Source organism: Canis lupus, chromosome 23 (assembly GCF_011100685.1).
Source record: "Canis lupus familiaris isolate Mischka breed German Shepherd chromosome 23, alternate assembly UU_Cfam_GSD_1.0, whole genome shotgun sequence".
Lineage (NCBI taxonomy): Eukaryota > Metazoa > Chordata > Mammalia > Carnivora > Canidae > Canis > Canis lupus.
This window is the reverse complement of record NC_049244.1, coordinates 5,564,495-5,581,095: the sequence shown is the minus strand read 5'-3', so window position 1 is coordinate 5,581,095 and position 16,601 is coordinate 5,564,495.

Genomic DNA, 16,601 nt, shown 5'->3' with positions numbered 1-16,601 from the left:
TTGGTAAAATAACTGAATCTGTTTGGATGGGTAGCTAATGTGACCAAATTTTGGCCAACTGCATTTAAAAAGAAGTGTTATTCTGAGAAGTCTTCCTAAAGTTAGGGATTATATACTTTTTTGTCTTTTCTCCTTTCTGCTGTATGTCTTTCTGAAACATGATATGATGGCTTAAATTTATCTTGCACCACAAGGTGATACTTGCAGCATCTATGGATATATTATCTACTAATATATCCATTGGTGCACTTATATAAAATACCCTAAAAACTTAGTGTCTTAAAAAACAAACATATAATTATATATCTCAATTTTGTGATTTTTCTGTTCCATAGAGCATTGTTTGAGGTCTCCCATTGAAAATTAGCTGGACAGCAGGGCTGGTTTGCAAGAACCATGACAACTTACTCTCATTTCTGGCACTGTGAAACAAATGGCTAAAAGGTGAAACCCAGCTGGGTCCCTTGCCTTTATATAGTCTCTGAGCTTGTCTGGATGATCTCTCCAGTAGGCTAGCTGGATTTATTACATGACAGCTCAGGGCTCTAAGAACAAGTGTTTCAAGAAGGAGGATGTAGAAACTGACAGTACCTTGAGGCATGGGTCTGAAATTGGCACAGTGTTATTTCTGCCATACTCTATTATTCAAAGAAGTCACTTATTCTGCCCAGATGCAAGGAGAGGGGACATAGACCTCATCTCTAAATAGGAGAAGTGTGAAGAATTGGTGCCATTATTGATCAGCCATAGGTGACCTAAGGATGGCAAAGAAGAGCTGGAACAGGATGGGTCTCTGACAAAAGCTTCTAAGCTAGCTCTATGCTGCTTACATCTGGATTTATTTTATGTTACAGCAAGATAAATGCCCCATTAGGGTTTCTTTTTACACTAGACTGGCATGACAGTGTAATTCCCTGTTAAATGCTGTATTAGCAAGGATGAGTAATAATTCAGCATGATGCTAACATAGCACAAGTTTAAATTGCTAACTCAATGAAGCCTTCATTTTGTTTTACATTGCTCTAATCATTGTAATTCTTGCAATAAAATATTAGAATCCCGTAAAGATAAAAAGAAACATGAATATAATTCCCACATTTCCTACTCTTGGCTAAATGTACATCTTCAGAAGGAGGTGGTTCTCTGGCTTTAGTATCAGCACTTATCAAAGGAGATTCTCAGGAATCTTTTCAAAAGATTTTCAGAAAACTTTCACTCAAAAAAAAAAAAACTTTCACTCTGAGTATAAACAGTGTTGATTCTTCCCTCATTCTTCTGGTTCCTTTAATATGAGAATCAATAAATTATTAATCCTTCTCTCTAATATCGTGAAACCCCTTTTAGATTTTCTCTTTCTTCCTTTCCCAAATCTTGTTATAATACTTCAGTTTACGCCCCTAGCTCTGAACATACAGTTTGTAATACATCACCTTTTTTTTTTAAAGTAGGCTCCACACCCAGCATGGAGCCCAATGTAGAGCTTGAACTCAGGACTTTGAGATCAAGACCTGACCTTAGATCAAGAGTCAGGCGCTTAACTGACTGAGCCACCCAGGCACCCCCAGTTTATAATACATCAAACTGTGTTTCCACCATATTAACCATCACACATGCACACATATACGCAGAAAAACACACACACTTTAACATTGTCACTCATCTACTCAAAAAACTTAGAAGCTTTCATTGCTTACAAGGTCATTTTCTGGCTTTGAAAGGATTACAGAACATCAGATGAATATATATAGACAGCAGATTTTGTTTTATAAATACAGTACAGTACTATCAATTTATTTTTTCTTCCTTATGATTTTATTAAAGATTTTATTTATTTATTCATGAGAGACACAGAGACAGAGACAGAGACAGAGACAGAGACAGAGACAGAGAGGCAGAGACACAGGCAGAGGGAGAAGCAGGCTCCATGCCAGGAGCCCGACATGAAACTTGATCCTGGGTCTCGAGGATCAGGCCCTGGGCTGAAGGCGGCGCTAAACCACTGAGCCACCCAGGCTGCCCTCCTTATGATTATTTTTTTAAAGATTTTGTTTATTTATGTGACAGAGAGAGTAAGCACAAGCAGGGGGAGCAGCAGAGGGAAATGGAGAAGTAAACTCCCCACTGAGCAGGGAGCCCAATGTAGGGCTCAATCTCAGGATCCTTGCTGGTATCATGACTTCCAGGTGCCCTTCCTGATCATTTTCTTAATAACATTTTCTTTTCTCTAGCTTCTTTTATTGTCAGAATACAGTATATAATACATATAACATACAAAATATGTGTTAATCAACTGTTTCTGTTACTCAGAGCTTCCAATCAACAGTGGACTATTAGTTAAGTACTGGGGGAGTCAAAAGTAAACTGACAAATTTTTATTATGTTAAGTGTTATTGTGAATTGTTTACTATATAATTTATTTCCTCAGTTTAAAAAAAAGAAATATTCAATTTTTACATTGTCAAATCTGTCATTTTTCCTGTTTGTTCTATGATTAAAACAGCCTCTTAAACATGATGATCTGACAATATCTTCCAATTTTTCAAAGAGTTAAATAATTATATCAACAGAATTTGTTGGATAAATTATCCTTAACTCATTGATTTCCAGAGTCATACTTTATATACATTAATTTATCTTATACTAATTTCTATTTGCTATATATTGATTTCAAGTTATTGTATCAGACACATGCTATATTTTACTCTAATTTTCCAAAATCTATTAAAATGAGTAAATTCCTTACCATTCTTAAAAATGGAAAAAGAATTTTTTTGACCAATACATGCAAGTATTTGCTTTCTACTTTAAGATATAAGTACTCAGAGTAGGAGGAGACACAGTGGTTATTTACAGGATTTTTAATTTGAATTTCCCTAAAGGTTTCCAAGTGAATTATTTACTGCATTATTTCCATTCGGTCCCCTTGATACTGGTGGTAGAGTTAAAATACCTATAATTAAGAAAGATCAATAAATGAGGGTATTTGGGTCAGTTTTCCAGTGTTTGCTAAGCTGAGTGTACAAATACAGAGATAAGATCCATTAAGATAGCCCACATTTCAGCATACCTTTTCCTTCACCAATATAATACAAAACAGATCAGCAAAATGACCCATTGTTCCTCAAATGGTGGCTGTGTGTGCAGCTATTGTTAGCATATACAGACAATCCAAAGCACATGAGGAGTGCTCAAACAAAAATCAACACCAAGGTGCCTGGGTGGCTCAATTAGTTAAGTGTCAGACTTTTAGTTTGGGCTCAGGTCATGATCTCAGGGTGATGAGATTGAGTCCCATGTTGGGTTCCCTACTTAGTATGGGGTCTACTTGAGGTTCTTTCCTCCTCTTTCTCCCTCCCCCTCTATTGTCCCCCTACTACAATGTCTCTCTAATATAAATAAATAAATAAATAAATAAATAAATAAATAAATAAAATCTTTAAAAAAATCAACACTGTCTAGGAGAGTCATCCATATGAAAGCATGAGATAGCAAACTTAATGACATAAAGTATTTATAGTCATGAACACAGCATCAAAATGACGACAGGACTTTTGAATGAGTATGGAGATTGAAGATAATACTACATTATCTAAAATGTTCTTTATAGTGTGAAATATAAATTAGATATTTTAAGTATATGAATGTATATATATAACATTAAATATAAAGGTAGGAGGAAAGATTAAAGAAATAATACAATTTTCTGGTTTTTGATAATATGGAAAGTTATTCATGTTAGCATTTAAGATATAACAATTACAAAATAGAACAAAACTAAAACAAAATAATATAATATCTTAAAATTGTCAATAAGATGACAAAGGGAAAGGGTAGTATCTACATAAATGCATAAAATGAAAGAAATAAACAAAGCCCTAAAATAATTTGTCCTGAGGACATTTGCCAAACCAATGGAATACAAGATGTCTTTTAAACTTCAGTGAGTACAGAGAAGAGAGGAAAATCCTAAAGCCTAGCCAAAGTGAGTTTAATAGGAGACAGTTCCCCCAAAACTTTAGCTCCAAAGACTATACTTTTCAAGTCAGAGTAAACCATAATTAAATATTCTCTAAATTCTAAGATAGGTATGAAGGGATTTGTTCTTTCTGTAGGTTCTGTGGAAGAATCTGTTTCTTTTTTCCAACATCTAGAGGCTTTCTCATTTTTTTTTTACTCCATCTTCAAAGCCAGCAGGCTAGTATCTTCTCTCTTATCTGACCTCTGCTTCCATCCTCACATCTTCTTTTTATGACTCTGACCCTCTTGCCTCACTCTAATAAGGACCTCTGTGATTACATTGGGTCTACCCAGAAAATTGAGAATAATATTTCTATCTCAGAATTTTTAACTCAATTATATTTGCAAAGTTTATTTTCCCATCTAATAAGATAACATATTCATAGTTTCCAGGGATTAAGACATTGCTATTTTCAGGGGTCATTGCTTAGCCTATAATAGGAGGCAATCCAAAAATATTCAAGTAATGTATTAATTTAAGTGACAGTAGTTACCTCTCAGGAGGTACTTGGGTATCCTCTTAGGTATCTGGAAGAAACTCATGCAAACATTTCTTGAAAAACACAGCTTTATTGCAGCCCTCAAACATAAATATGTTTCCAAAAATACCAATGACTTACATTAAAAATTCATCAAACATGCAAGAAAGCAGGCACCATGAAAAAAAAAAACAGCAGAAATAACATACATAAGAAATAGATATCAAGTTATGAGAGCACAATCTGAATGTAATTAAAGCCATTAATGGTACAATTAAATATAGTTAAAAAGGTTAATGTTTTGTTATGTATATTTACCACAAACAGATAAAAGAGAAATTATAAAACAACTATAATGAAAAGTTTAAGGAAATAAGAAGCAAATTTGAAAATAAATGCAGAGATTAGGAACTATAAGAAATTACATAGATGATTAAAAATGAATTATAAAACTTCTAGAAATAAACTACAAAGCAATTGAAATTTAAAAAATATAAAGCATTGTGCACAATTAAAGATAGAGTTAGGAAAATGAAAGAAAAACAAAGAGACTGGAAAGAGAATCTGATTTTGAAATGACATTATGAGGACAACCACAGACCCACTTCCCAATGAAACAATCATAACTGATGAAATTTATCTATCTATCTATCTATTTATTTATTTATTTATTTATTTATGAAAATTATTTAAAAAAACAACTATTTAAAGTCTCTAGAAATTGTTTTCAAGGCATACAAAAGATGGAGAACATTTGTTTAAGAAAATCTACTGTATCTGAGTAAAGAAGAACTGATGTGTATGGTACATGAGACCCAAGCTGCTACTCCTACCACCTCCATGTCCACTTAAGGTGAGAGTGACCAAGAAGACCATTTTCATCCTATCCTCCCAGATCTTTGTTATAGACATTAAATTCTAGATGAGCACAGCTGAGAGTAAGAGACTCCTGTCCTATACCCATCCTCCACTCATGAAGTGAAATCTTTCCTCCAGGAGTATCAGACCAGTATATTAGGTCCTCAGTTAACCTCTCCCCAGCCCCCCATAGTATGGAAGCCATGCTGGGAGAGACATGCTAGGGAAAACAGCAGCCACTGTCCCTGCCCAGCTCCCAACTCATAATGCACAGTTGTCACTCCAAGAGAAGCTAGCCATTGATCATGCTCTCAAGTCCAGAGTAGTAAAATAGAGATTTTGCTCAGGGTGAGAGAGAGGCCTTAAGAACAGAGAGCTCTGAAGCCCCCATCATATGAAATGGCTAACTTTATTAGAATAGAGTATAAAGAAATTCAAGAAATTCAACGCCTATGAAAATAATGGAGAATTTTTGTGTTAAGCAATTAAAAGAAAGCTGGTAGCTTCAAGAGAATACCAAACTAAACTCTAGGCCAGCTATTTTGCCAGAGAAAACAGGAGAAAGAGGCAACTAAGAGCCCTTTGGGGTTGAGAAAAAAACCTCAAAGACTGGCCTCAAAGTTACCACCATGGAGGGGCTTTAATTTATGGAACTCAAATTATAGAGCAATGTATGTCCTGGAACATTATCAAAATCAATAAGCAATCAGCTGGCAATTAATGGAATCTAACAGCTTTATGTGAGACCAACAAAGTCAGACAGTTTAATGGAGAGATCAAGGACAGAGATAACTAAAGACAGTCTTGTTGAAAGCAATCATCCTAGGGTAACTATGCATATGCCAAGGCTGTGCTTCCAGAAGAGTGACTTTTCACTAAACCAGTAGAGCAATAAGCAAACAAACAACAACACCAACCCCCAGAGGAATGGGCATAACTATTCAAATTACCACAACATTTTGTTTAAAACCTCCAGTTTTCAACAACAAAAACCACAAAGCACTAAAAGAAACAAGAACATTTGACCCACGCATGAGGGAAAAAATGTAGGGAACAAAATTTGAGTGTAAGAGTACCCCTATGTAGGATTCAACCGACAAAACTTAAAAACAGTTTACCATAACTATGTTCAAAGAACTAAAGAAAACTGTATAAGAATTAAAGAAAGATATAGTGACAGTGTCTCATTGAATAGATAACTTCAATAAAGTAATAGAAGTTACAAAAAAGTGTATTTAAGATGGTAGAGAAAGAATTGGTGAACTTAGAGATCAATAATTATGTGACTTGAAAAACTAAAGAAAGAAAATGAAAATGAATAAACACCTCAGAGCAATGTGGGACTTCATTTAGCTTACGGACCTGTGCATACTGGGACTAGCAGAAGGGGATAGAGAAAGAAATAGATAAAATAATCAAGAAATAATGGTAAGAAAGCCTTCCAAATGGAATAAAAAACATTAACCTGCAAATGCAAGAAGCAAGAAAAATACCAAGTAGGTTAGCAACAATGGAATCCACACCCAGACCTATCATGGCATAGATATTGAAACACAGAGAACATCTTGAGAGCAGTGAAGGATGTCTTTTAGTACATCAAAAAAAAAAAAAAAAAAAAAAAAAATTCCAATAAGATTAACAGTTGATTTCACATCAGAAATAATGTAGATCACAAGACAGTGGGATGACATATTCAAACTCCTACAAGAAATAATAATAATAATAAAAAAGCTACCAAAATTCTTATATCCCAGAAAACTATCTTTTAAAAATGAAGACAAAATACATAACTCTAGGCTTATAATGTGTAAAAACATTCCAGTACAGGGACATCCCCTGACACACCTGATGACTACTTATATCTGATGATTATTTCCCCAAACTGTCACAGTCATCAAAAACTAAAAAATAAAAGATTTGATAAATAGTCACCACTAAGAGGAACATAAGAGACATTACATTACAATGTAATTTGTCCCAATATCCTGAATAGGGATTCTGGGACAGAAAAAGAACATTTAGTTAAAAACTAAGAAAATCTTAATAAATTATTCAATTTAGTTAATATTTATATAGATAATATATATTAATACTGATTTATTAGTTTCAACAAATATACCATACTAATATATGACATTAACAAAACAAACTGAAAAACATAAAGGCAGAAGGAATCCATTTCTAGATGAAACTGATAGCACTCGATGCTAGCAGACCCATTGAATGAAAAACGTTAAAGGAAGTACTTCAGAATGAAATTAAGTAGCACCAGACAGTAATTAAAATCGACATATATATATATATATATATATACATATATATAAACAAAAAGAACAAATAATAAAAACTATGTCCTTACAAATATGTATAACATACCTGCAATATGGATGTTTATAACAGCTTTATTGATAATTACCAAAACCAGAAAGCAACAAATATGTCCTGCAGTGGGTATATGGATAAAATTTTTTCTACATCTATGCATGGCATATAATTCAGTGCTAAAAATAAGTATCATTCAGTGCTAAAAATAAATGCTATCAAGCCATGAAGGACATGGAGGAAACTTAAAAGCATATTACTAAGCACAGCAAGATAATGTGAAAGTCCATTTAGGGCAGCCCAGGTGGCTCAGCAGTTTAGTGCCACCTTCAGCCCTTCACCCCAGGGCCTGATCCTAGAGACGCAGGATCGAGTCCTGAGTGGGGCTCCTGCATGGAGCCTGCTTCTCCCTCTGCCTGTGTCTCTGCCTCTCTCTCTTTCTCTCTCTCTCTGTGTCTGTCCTGAATAAATAAATAAATAAAATATTAAAAAAAATAAAACACATTTATTACATGGTTCTAATTATATGACATTCTAGAAAAAGTAAAATTACAGAGACAGTAAAAGAGTCAGTGATTGCCAGATGTTGGTGGCAGAGGAATAACTCGATAAAGCACAGAGGATTTTTAGGGCAGTGAAAATACTCTATGATACCACAGTGATGAATATTGTTATTATACATTTACCTATGCCCATAAAATGTACAACGCCAAGAGTGAACTGTGATGTAAACTATGGAATTTTGGTGATTATGATGTAAGTTTGTCAACTGTAACAAATATACCACTCTGGTAGGGAATATTGATAAATGGGGAATCTGTACATTTTGGGGAGTGGTTGGTAAGCATATAAGAAATCTCTGTGACTTCTCCTCATTTTAAAAATGAACCAAAAACTGCTCTAAAAAATAAAGTCTTAGTAAAAAAATAAATTAAATCACATACACACATACTTATGAGATATAGCTAAGGCAGTGCTTAAAGAGAATTGAGAAACTCTAAATGTCTGTACTAAAAATAAAGAAGAACTCCAATCGGTAATTAAACCTTTTTACCAGAAGACACTGAAAAAACAGAGGAAACAATATGTAATGCAAGCAGAAAGAACCAATAATAAAGAGTAGAGTAGAAATTAATAAAATAGAGAATTGGCAAAAAAAAAAAAAACAGTAGGGAAAATCAACAAAATCAAAAGTTGGTTCTTTGAAAAGAACAACAAAATTTTCAGCTAGACTGTACAGAGAAAGAAAGAGAGAGAGAATGAGAGAGAGAGAGAGAACTCAAATGACTAGAGCCAGAAGACATTGATACATAACTTAAGGAAATAAAATTTAAATTTTATTTAAAAAGTATAAGGTAATACCATGAACAAATGTACAAAAAAAAATGGAAAAATTAGAGAAAAAAACCCTAATTCCTAGAAATATGCAAATATCAACTGATTCAAGAAATAATACAAAACATAAATAGTCCTATTACAAGTACAGAGGTTTTAAATCCTTGGGCAAAACAAACAAAAAGAGGCCCAGACTTAGATGGTGTTACTGATGATTTCCACCAAATGTAAGGAATTAATAACTTCTTCACAAATTCTTCCAAAAAAAAAAAAAAATAGAAGAGGAGGTAAAATTTCTCAAGTCATTTGATGAGTTGTCCTATCCTGATACCAAACAAGACCAAAACATTATAAGAAAACTACAGATCAATATCTGCCATCACTATAGAGGAAGACGTCCTCAACAAAATATTAACAAACCAAATCCAGCAACCTAAATAGACACCATTAAGGAAGTGGAAAGGCAATGGAATGGAAAAAAAAAAAAAAACTTGGATAATATGTATACGATAAAGGAGTTGCATCTAGAGAATATAAGACAAATTTTGATCAATAATAGGACACATACCCAATCATAAAAATGGGCAAAGGACTTGATTAGAAATTTCTCCAAAGAAGATACACAACATAAAAAAGGAAGAGATGATTAGGAAACAGAAATGGAGTCTCTTACACTACTGATGGGAAGTTAAATGGTACAGTCATATTGAAAAACAGTCTGTCCATTGCTTAAAAAACTTAAAAATTATCACAGGGCCAAACAATTTCACTCTTATATGCATGCAGCCAAAAGACATGAAAACATATTGACATAAAAACTTATAGACTGGGCAGCCGGGGTGGCTCAGTGGTTTAGCGCCATCTTCAGCCCAGGGCCTGATCCTGGAGACCCAGGATTGAGTCCCATGTCAGGCTCCCTGCATTGGAGCCTGCTTCTCTCTCTGCCTGTGTCTCTGCCTCTCTTTCTCTCTCTATGTCTCTCATGAATAAGTAAATAAAATATTTTTAAAAAAACAACTTGTAGACATATCTTGCATTAGTTTTCTAAGGCTGCTGTAACAAATACTACAAACTATGTGACTTAACTAATAGAAATTTTTTGTTTTGTTTTGTTTTGTTTTGTTTTTTTATATGTCTGGAAGTTAGAACTCTGAGATCAAGGTATAAGTCAGGCTGTTTCTGAAGCCTCTCTCCTTGACTCATAGCTGATCATCTTCCTTGGGAGTTTTCACATGGTATTGCTAATCCCTCTCCATTTCTGTGTCCTAATAATCTCTTCCTGTGAGGACATCAGTCATATTGAGTTATAGCCCATCTCAAGGATCCCATTTTAACACATTTACTTTTTTATAGGCCCTATCTCTAAAAGCAGTCACATTCTGAGATATTAGGTGCTAGGGCTTCAACATATGAAAAGGGGACCCAATTCAACCCACAACAAATATTCATAGTAGCATTATTCATAATAACCAAAGTGGAAATAATCCAAAGGTCCATCAACTGATTAATGGATAAATAAAGTTGGTATATTTATACAAGAGATTATTTGGTAATAAAAGGGAATGAAAAATTGATGCATGATACAACATGGATGAACACTGAAAACATTATTCTTAGTGAAAGAAGAAGTTACAAAGCCCTCCTATTGACTAATTTCATTTTTATTAGATGTCCACCATAGTGAAATCTATGGAGACAGAAAGTACATTACTAATTGCCTGTGACTGGGGGTCATTTTAGAGGAAATGAGGAGTGATGATTAATATTTACAGGGTTTCTTTTGGGGTTGAAGAAAATATTTTAAAATTAATTATGGCAATGTTTGAACAACTCTGTAAATATACTAAAAACTATGAAATTACACACTTTACATTAGCAACATTTGTGGTATGTGAATTATATTTCAATAAAGTTGTATACATTAGAAGAAAAAGAAAGCTGATAGAAGACCAAGGATACCTGAGTAAAGGGAGTGATAGATAGTAAGTATAAGCCCAGATAGATTTCTAGTCAAGAATAAGAAATAAAATGTGATCAAAGCAATATTTTAAGTGTGCAAGGCAAAGTTTCCAAAACAAATGACAACAGCAATAGAAAGACTTCATAAGGTCAACAAATCCCACATTGAACGCAGTAAAAAGAAAACCATAGCTAGACCATCATAATGAAACTGCAGCTACCAAAGACAAGGAGAACATTTTGAAAGAAGTTAGAGGAAGGAAAAATACAGATTATTTCGAAGTCACGATATTCAACTTTTAATTGTTTTGTTTAATATGCAAGCTTTTAGTTATTGAGAACACCTAGACCCAAAAAACATGAATAACTTTTCCAAAGTCTCATAACTATAAAATTTTTCAGGAATAGTTCACAATTATATTATGTTCATACAGAATCTATCTACCCTAACTCATTGTCTAAAATGTTATTTTTTGAGTAAAAAAAGTATAGTGGAAATTCAAAACATATGACTGTTTTTTTCAATCCAAATGTTAAACACTGATTACAATGGTTATTTTCCTATTCTTTCATGTGAAATGGGATATTTTCAAAGTATGAGCCTAGTTTGTGTTTTCCAAGTCCTCTGTTCAAATATCAAATGCTTGTGGTGTCACTAGGAATTTTCTGGTAGCTATGTATCTAACTTGTCTCTATTTCCATTTCTTTTAGCTGTAAAAAAGAAAGAATAATTCACCTGAATATTTTCTCATAATGTAAATTTGAAAAAAATAAATATTGAGGTCAAATAGTTATGCTTATATCTACAAAGCACTCATCAATTTACCATATTCTTCCTGTGTGACGGAGGTCCTTTAAATTATTCTAAACCTAAACATTATTGAAAAGCATCATTTATTAATACACCATTGTCAAATAGATCAAACGTTTATCTTATAAAACTCCCTGATGGGTTTTGGAATGTGGAATAAAAAGATGTCAAATAGAAATACTCTCTCAAGCTAACAGGAATGCTTCTGGTCATCAGAGTGAACCATAATTAAGAGGACAACAGATGGTTAATAGGGGCTGCTGTTTCTATGAGAATACTAAGCTATAGGACTTACTTACTTGACAATTACTGGAAAAGCAAATACAAAAGACTGGTCTAGATAATTTCCCAAGTTGAAAAAAGAGAACAAAAAGAAATTAAAGGAAAATGCACAAATTACCTCTTACCAGAATTCTCTAGAACATGTTAATTTTTTAGCTTAGTGTTTATTCTACTTGGCATGACCTCCACTGTGACAAAACTATCTTCTCTATGCTTTCAAATTATTTGGAACATCAGTGGCTAATAATAATAGCAGGCATGGCTATTACATTATATATCAAGGTTGATTAGGGTTTCAACATAATTTTCTTTTTCTTAATGATACAGCATTTCCAATGTCATTTAAAAGAGAACTAGTTTTGATAATATCACGGATGTGGAAAAAATTTCAATTTACTGTATATCTATCAATAATTTCAAATCACATAAAATTTAGACACAGTAAATCTTTTTATATTCATATTTTAGTCTCCCACAATTTGATGTGGTATGTTCATTAACTGTATCTCTACTTTGAACAAATCTAAAATGTGCTTTAATGCACTTGATTTAAAATTGCCAAATGAAAAAAATGAACCTCCCAGACACAAAATAATATTTAGGCTGTAGCTAAGGTTAGTAAAATTCAGCAGTCACTGACTAAAGACAAAAGTCATTAGAATAAGGAAGATAGTCAATATTTTTTACATCAGGGTTACCTGACTATGTAAGTCTCCCAACCTTGGTGGGTTAGTAAGATTTTGTTTGTTTGTTTGTTTGTTTGTTTGTTTGTTTTATCACACTGGAGAAACAGGGGTACACATGTTTGTGTCTCTTGCTGTGACTAGATATCCCCAGCTGCTATAGATCTCAGATATGGGTAAGATGGAGCTACCTTCTAGTGAACTAGCTTATTTCTTTGGGAGATGAGCATCTTCTAACTTCTTACATGGAGGAAAGATGGAGAAGGAATATGGAGTTGGGGGGAGAGAGAGATAGGGAGGGCCCCTAATTATGTTACCTACTTCAGTTTTCCAAGGATTTGCCTACTTTTCATAAAAATTGCTCCTTCTTGTTAGACTGCTCTTTTCTTTGCTTTTTACCTGGTATACTCCTCAGCCCAGAGGTCACCTTAAATATAATTTATTCAGAGATATTTTTTATGGCTCTGGGCATAGTTCTACTCCCACCATAGTCATATTAATCAATTATCTCCCTTAATGTTAGTTATAATACTATGTAAGTTTACATTTCCATATGTGATTATTTGTTTTAATGTATGCCTCCTACCCTTAAATGTCTTTTTTTTTTCACCAGTGTGTTTCAAAATGTAACACAGTGCTTTGCACATAGGCAATAAATAAATAGTTGTTCTTTTTTTCCTCAACTATTTTTGGGCACTTAACTATGAGCAAAGCATTATGGCTGTGCTATACTTGTGAGAGATATAAAGATGTATAATGCCATGCTCTTGCCTTTAAAGATCATTTAATTGTCAATTTATATAATCAACATAAAACAAAGCAAAAATTGAAGTCACAGAAGAGAGAGAAATCAAGAACTTGAACCAAAACAAAGGTCACAGGCATTGGAATATTTTCCTTGAGAGATTTTAAGGACCCTAATTAACTAACTGCTCTATGTCCTTAGGGTGAGCAGGTATTTCTCCTAGAAAATTATTATTTTTAAATCTTCTTATGTCAGTCCCTCCCTGCCTTTTTAGCAGAGCTAAAGTTCAAGTATGTTTAGAAGAGAATGGGGAAGTATCACAGAGAAAGCTGTAAGGCATTTGAAGATTCGAATCACAATGAAGTCTAGTCTTCACAATAACACAGAAGTCATGAGGCAGTGTTAACTTCCACTGCCCGGATTTAATGATTAAAAGATGTTTAACTACCAAATTAAGTTCTACGTTTCAAACCTCCAAATACAACTTGTAATTATTTCATCTACTTATTAGTCTCTTTGTAAAACAAAACATAACATTTACAAAATAAGAAGAATGCTTAATACTGATATACCAAAATGTTTAGATATGACTTCTACTAAAGAACCACATAGTCTGGGAAAGACAGATCTATAAACAACTAGATACAGTATTTATGTCTACTAATATAGAACTAATTTTCAAAATCTAAGTCCTATACATATTTTGTTAGATTTACACCTATGTGTTTTATTATTTAAACTGTTGTAAAAAATATTGTATTTCGAATTTCAATTTCCACATGCTTATTTTGAGTATATAGAAATACAATTGAATTTTACATGTTGATCTTATATAGTACATTATTTCTTTGCTGAACTAAATTATTAATTCTAGGAATTTTTATTGTTTTTGCTATTTCTACTTTTAGAGTCTCAGAATGTTCCATGAAGATTGTCATATCATTTATAAATAAAGTGTCATATTTTTCCTTTCTGATCTATGTGCATTCTGTTTCCTTTTCTTGTCTTATTGTTCTATCTAAGGTCTCCAACATGATGTCAAATACCAGTGGTGAGAGTAGATGTCCTTGCTTTGTTTCTAATATTGGAGGTAAAACGTTCAGTCTTCCATTATTAGGCATTATATATATTGGCTGTAGGCTATTTGTAGATATTCCTCAGTAAGCTGAAGAAGCTCTTTATTCCTGGTGTCCTAAGGCCAAGTCTGATGACATATAATTTTTTAAATATATTGCTGAACTATACTTGGTGATATTTTCTTAAGAATTTTTTATTCATGTTCATGTAGGATATGTAGGGTTTGTTTTGCTTTTTTTCCTCTTTTTATATTATCTTTCTCTGGTTTTGGTGTCAAGGTAGTGACAAAAGGTTTCATAAAATGACTTCGGAAATATTCTTTCCCCTTCTATTTTCTGGAAGAGATGCTACAGTAATTCCTTTTTAAACGTTTGATAGAATTCTACAATAAAAACATTCAAGCCCTAGAGATTTCTTTTTCATGAGATTTTCTATTGAACATAAAGAAAGGGAAGGAAAAATAAAATAAGATGAAAACGGAAAGGGAGGCAAACCATGAGATGCTGAACTCTAGGAAACAAACTGAGGTTGCTGGAGGGGAGGTAGGTAGGGGAAGGTATAACTGAGTGATGGGCATTAAGGAGGGTGAGTGATGGGCATTAAGGAGGGTACTTGATGTAATGAGTACTGGGTGGTTTTTTGTTGTTGTTGTTGTTGTTGTTGTTGTTTTTAGTACTGGGTGTTATATGCAATTGATGAAACACTAAATTTTACCTCTGAAGCTAATAAAAAATGGAAAAAAAGAATATATACATATGTTTGCACAAAGCAGCTGGAAAGATAAACAAGAGAGCAATTTAAATGGTTGCCTACAGAAGGAAGGGAAATGGAATGGTTGAAGCAGAGAAGAGGATTTCTGTGTTTGCCTATTTTTGTTTTTTAGAGAAAGAGACGAAGGGACAGAAGAAGAGGGACAGAAAGAATCTTAAACAGGCTCCAGGCCCAGTGCAGAGTCCTACTTGGGGCTCCATATCATGACCCTCAGATCACAACCTGAGCCAAGATCAAGAGTTGGGTGCATAAATGACTGAGTCTTCCAGGCACCCCGTGTTTGTCTTTTTAAATAGTTTTGACTTTCAGATCATAATAAATATTGAGAAATGTAAAAAAAAAATCAATTTCCTTCACCTGAAACTAATATTACACTGTATGTTAGTTAAGTGGAATTTAAATTTAAAAAAGCTTTCATTAAAAAGGGAAAAAAAGAAAATTCAATTCCCTTAACAATTATAGAACTATTCAAATTATCTATTTTAACCATGTGGTGGCACTTTGTGATTTTTGATGATTAGATCCATTTTATCTAAGTTGTCAAATTTATAGTGTAAAGTTGTTTGCAGTGCACCTTATTGTAGTGCACTCTTTTTGACCTTTGTAGAGTCTTCAGTGATGTCCTCCAGTTCGTTCCTGATATTAGTAATTCTTGTTTTCTCTCTTTCCTTTTGGTCTCAATTTCAATTGTGTATGTATGTATTATAGTAATAACACTTAACATGAGATCTAGCCTCTTATTAAAATTTTAAGTGCACAACATAGCATTAACTATAGGCACAATGTTATGTAGCAGATCTGTAATAAGTTCTTTAAAACTTACTTATCTTGCATAAACATTGAACATCAAATTCCCATTCCCTCTTCCCCCATCCCCTGGCTACCATCATTCTGTTCTCTGTGTCTATGAGTTTGACTATTTATTTATTTATTTATTTTTATTTTTTAGAGTTTTATTTATTTATTCACGAGAGACACAAAGAGAGAGAGGCAGAGACACAGGCAGGAGAAGCAGGCTCCATGAAGGAGCCCAATGTGGGACTTGATCCCAGGACTCCAGGATCACGCCCTGAGCCGGAGGCAGACACTTAACCACTGAGTCACCCAGGCATCCTGAGTTTGACTATTTTAGATCTCTCAGATAAGGAGAATCATGCAGTATTTGTTCTTCTGTAACTGGCTTATTTCATTTAGCATGATGCCCTTTAGGTTCACTCACGTTGTTGCACATGGCAGGATTTGTGTTTGTTTTAAGGATAAAT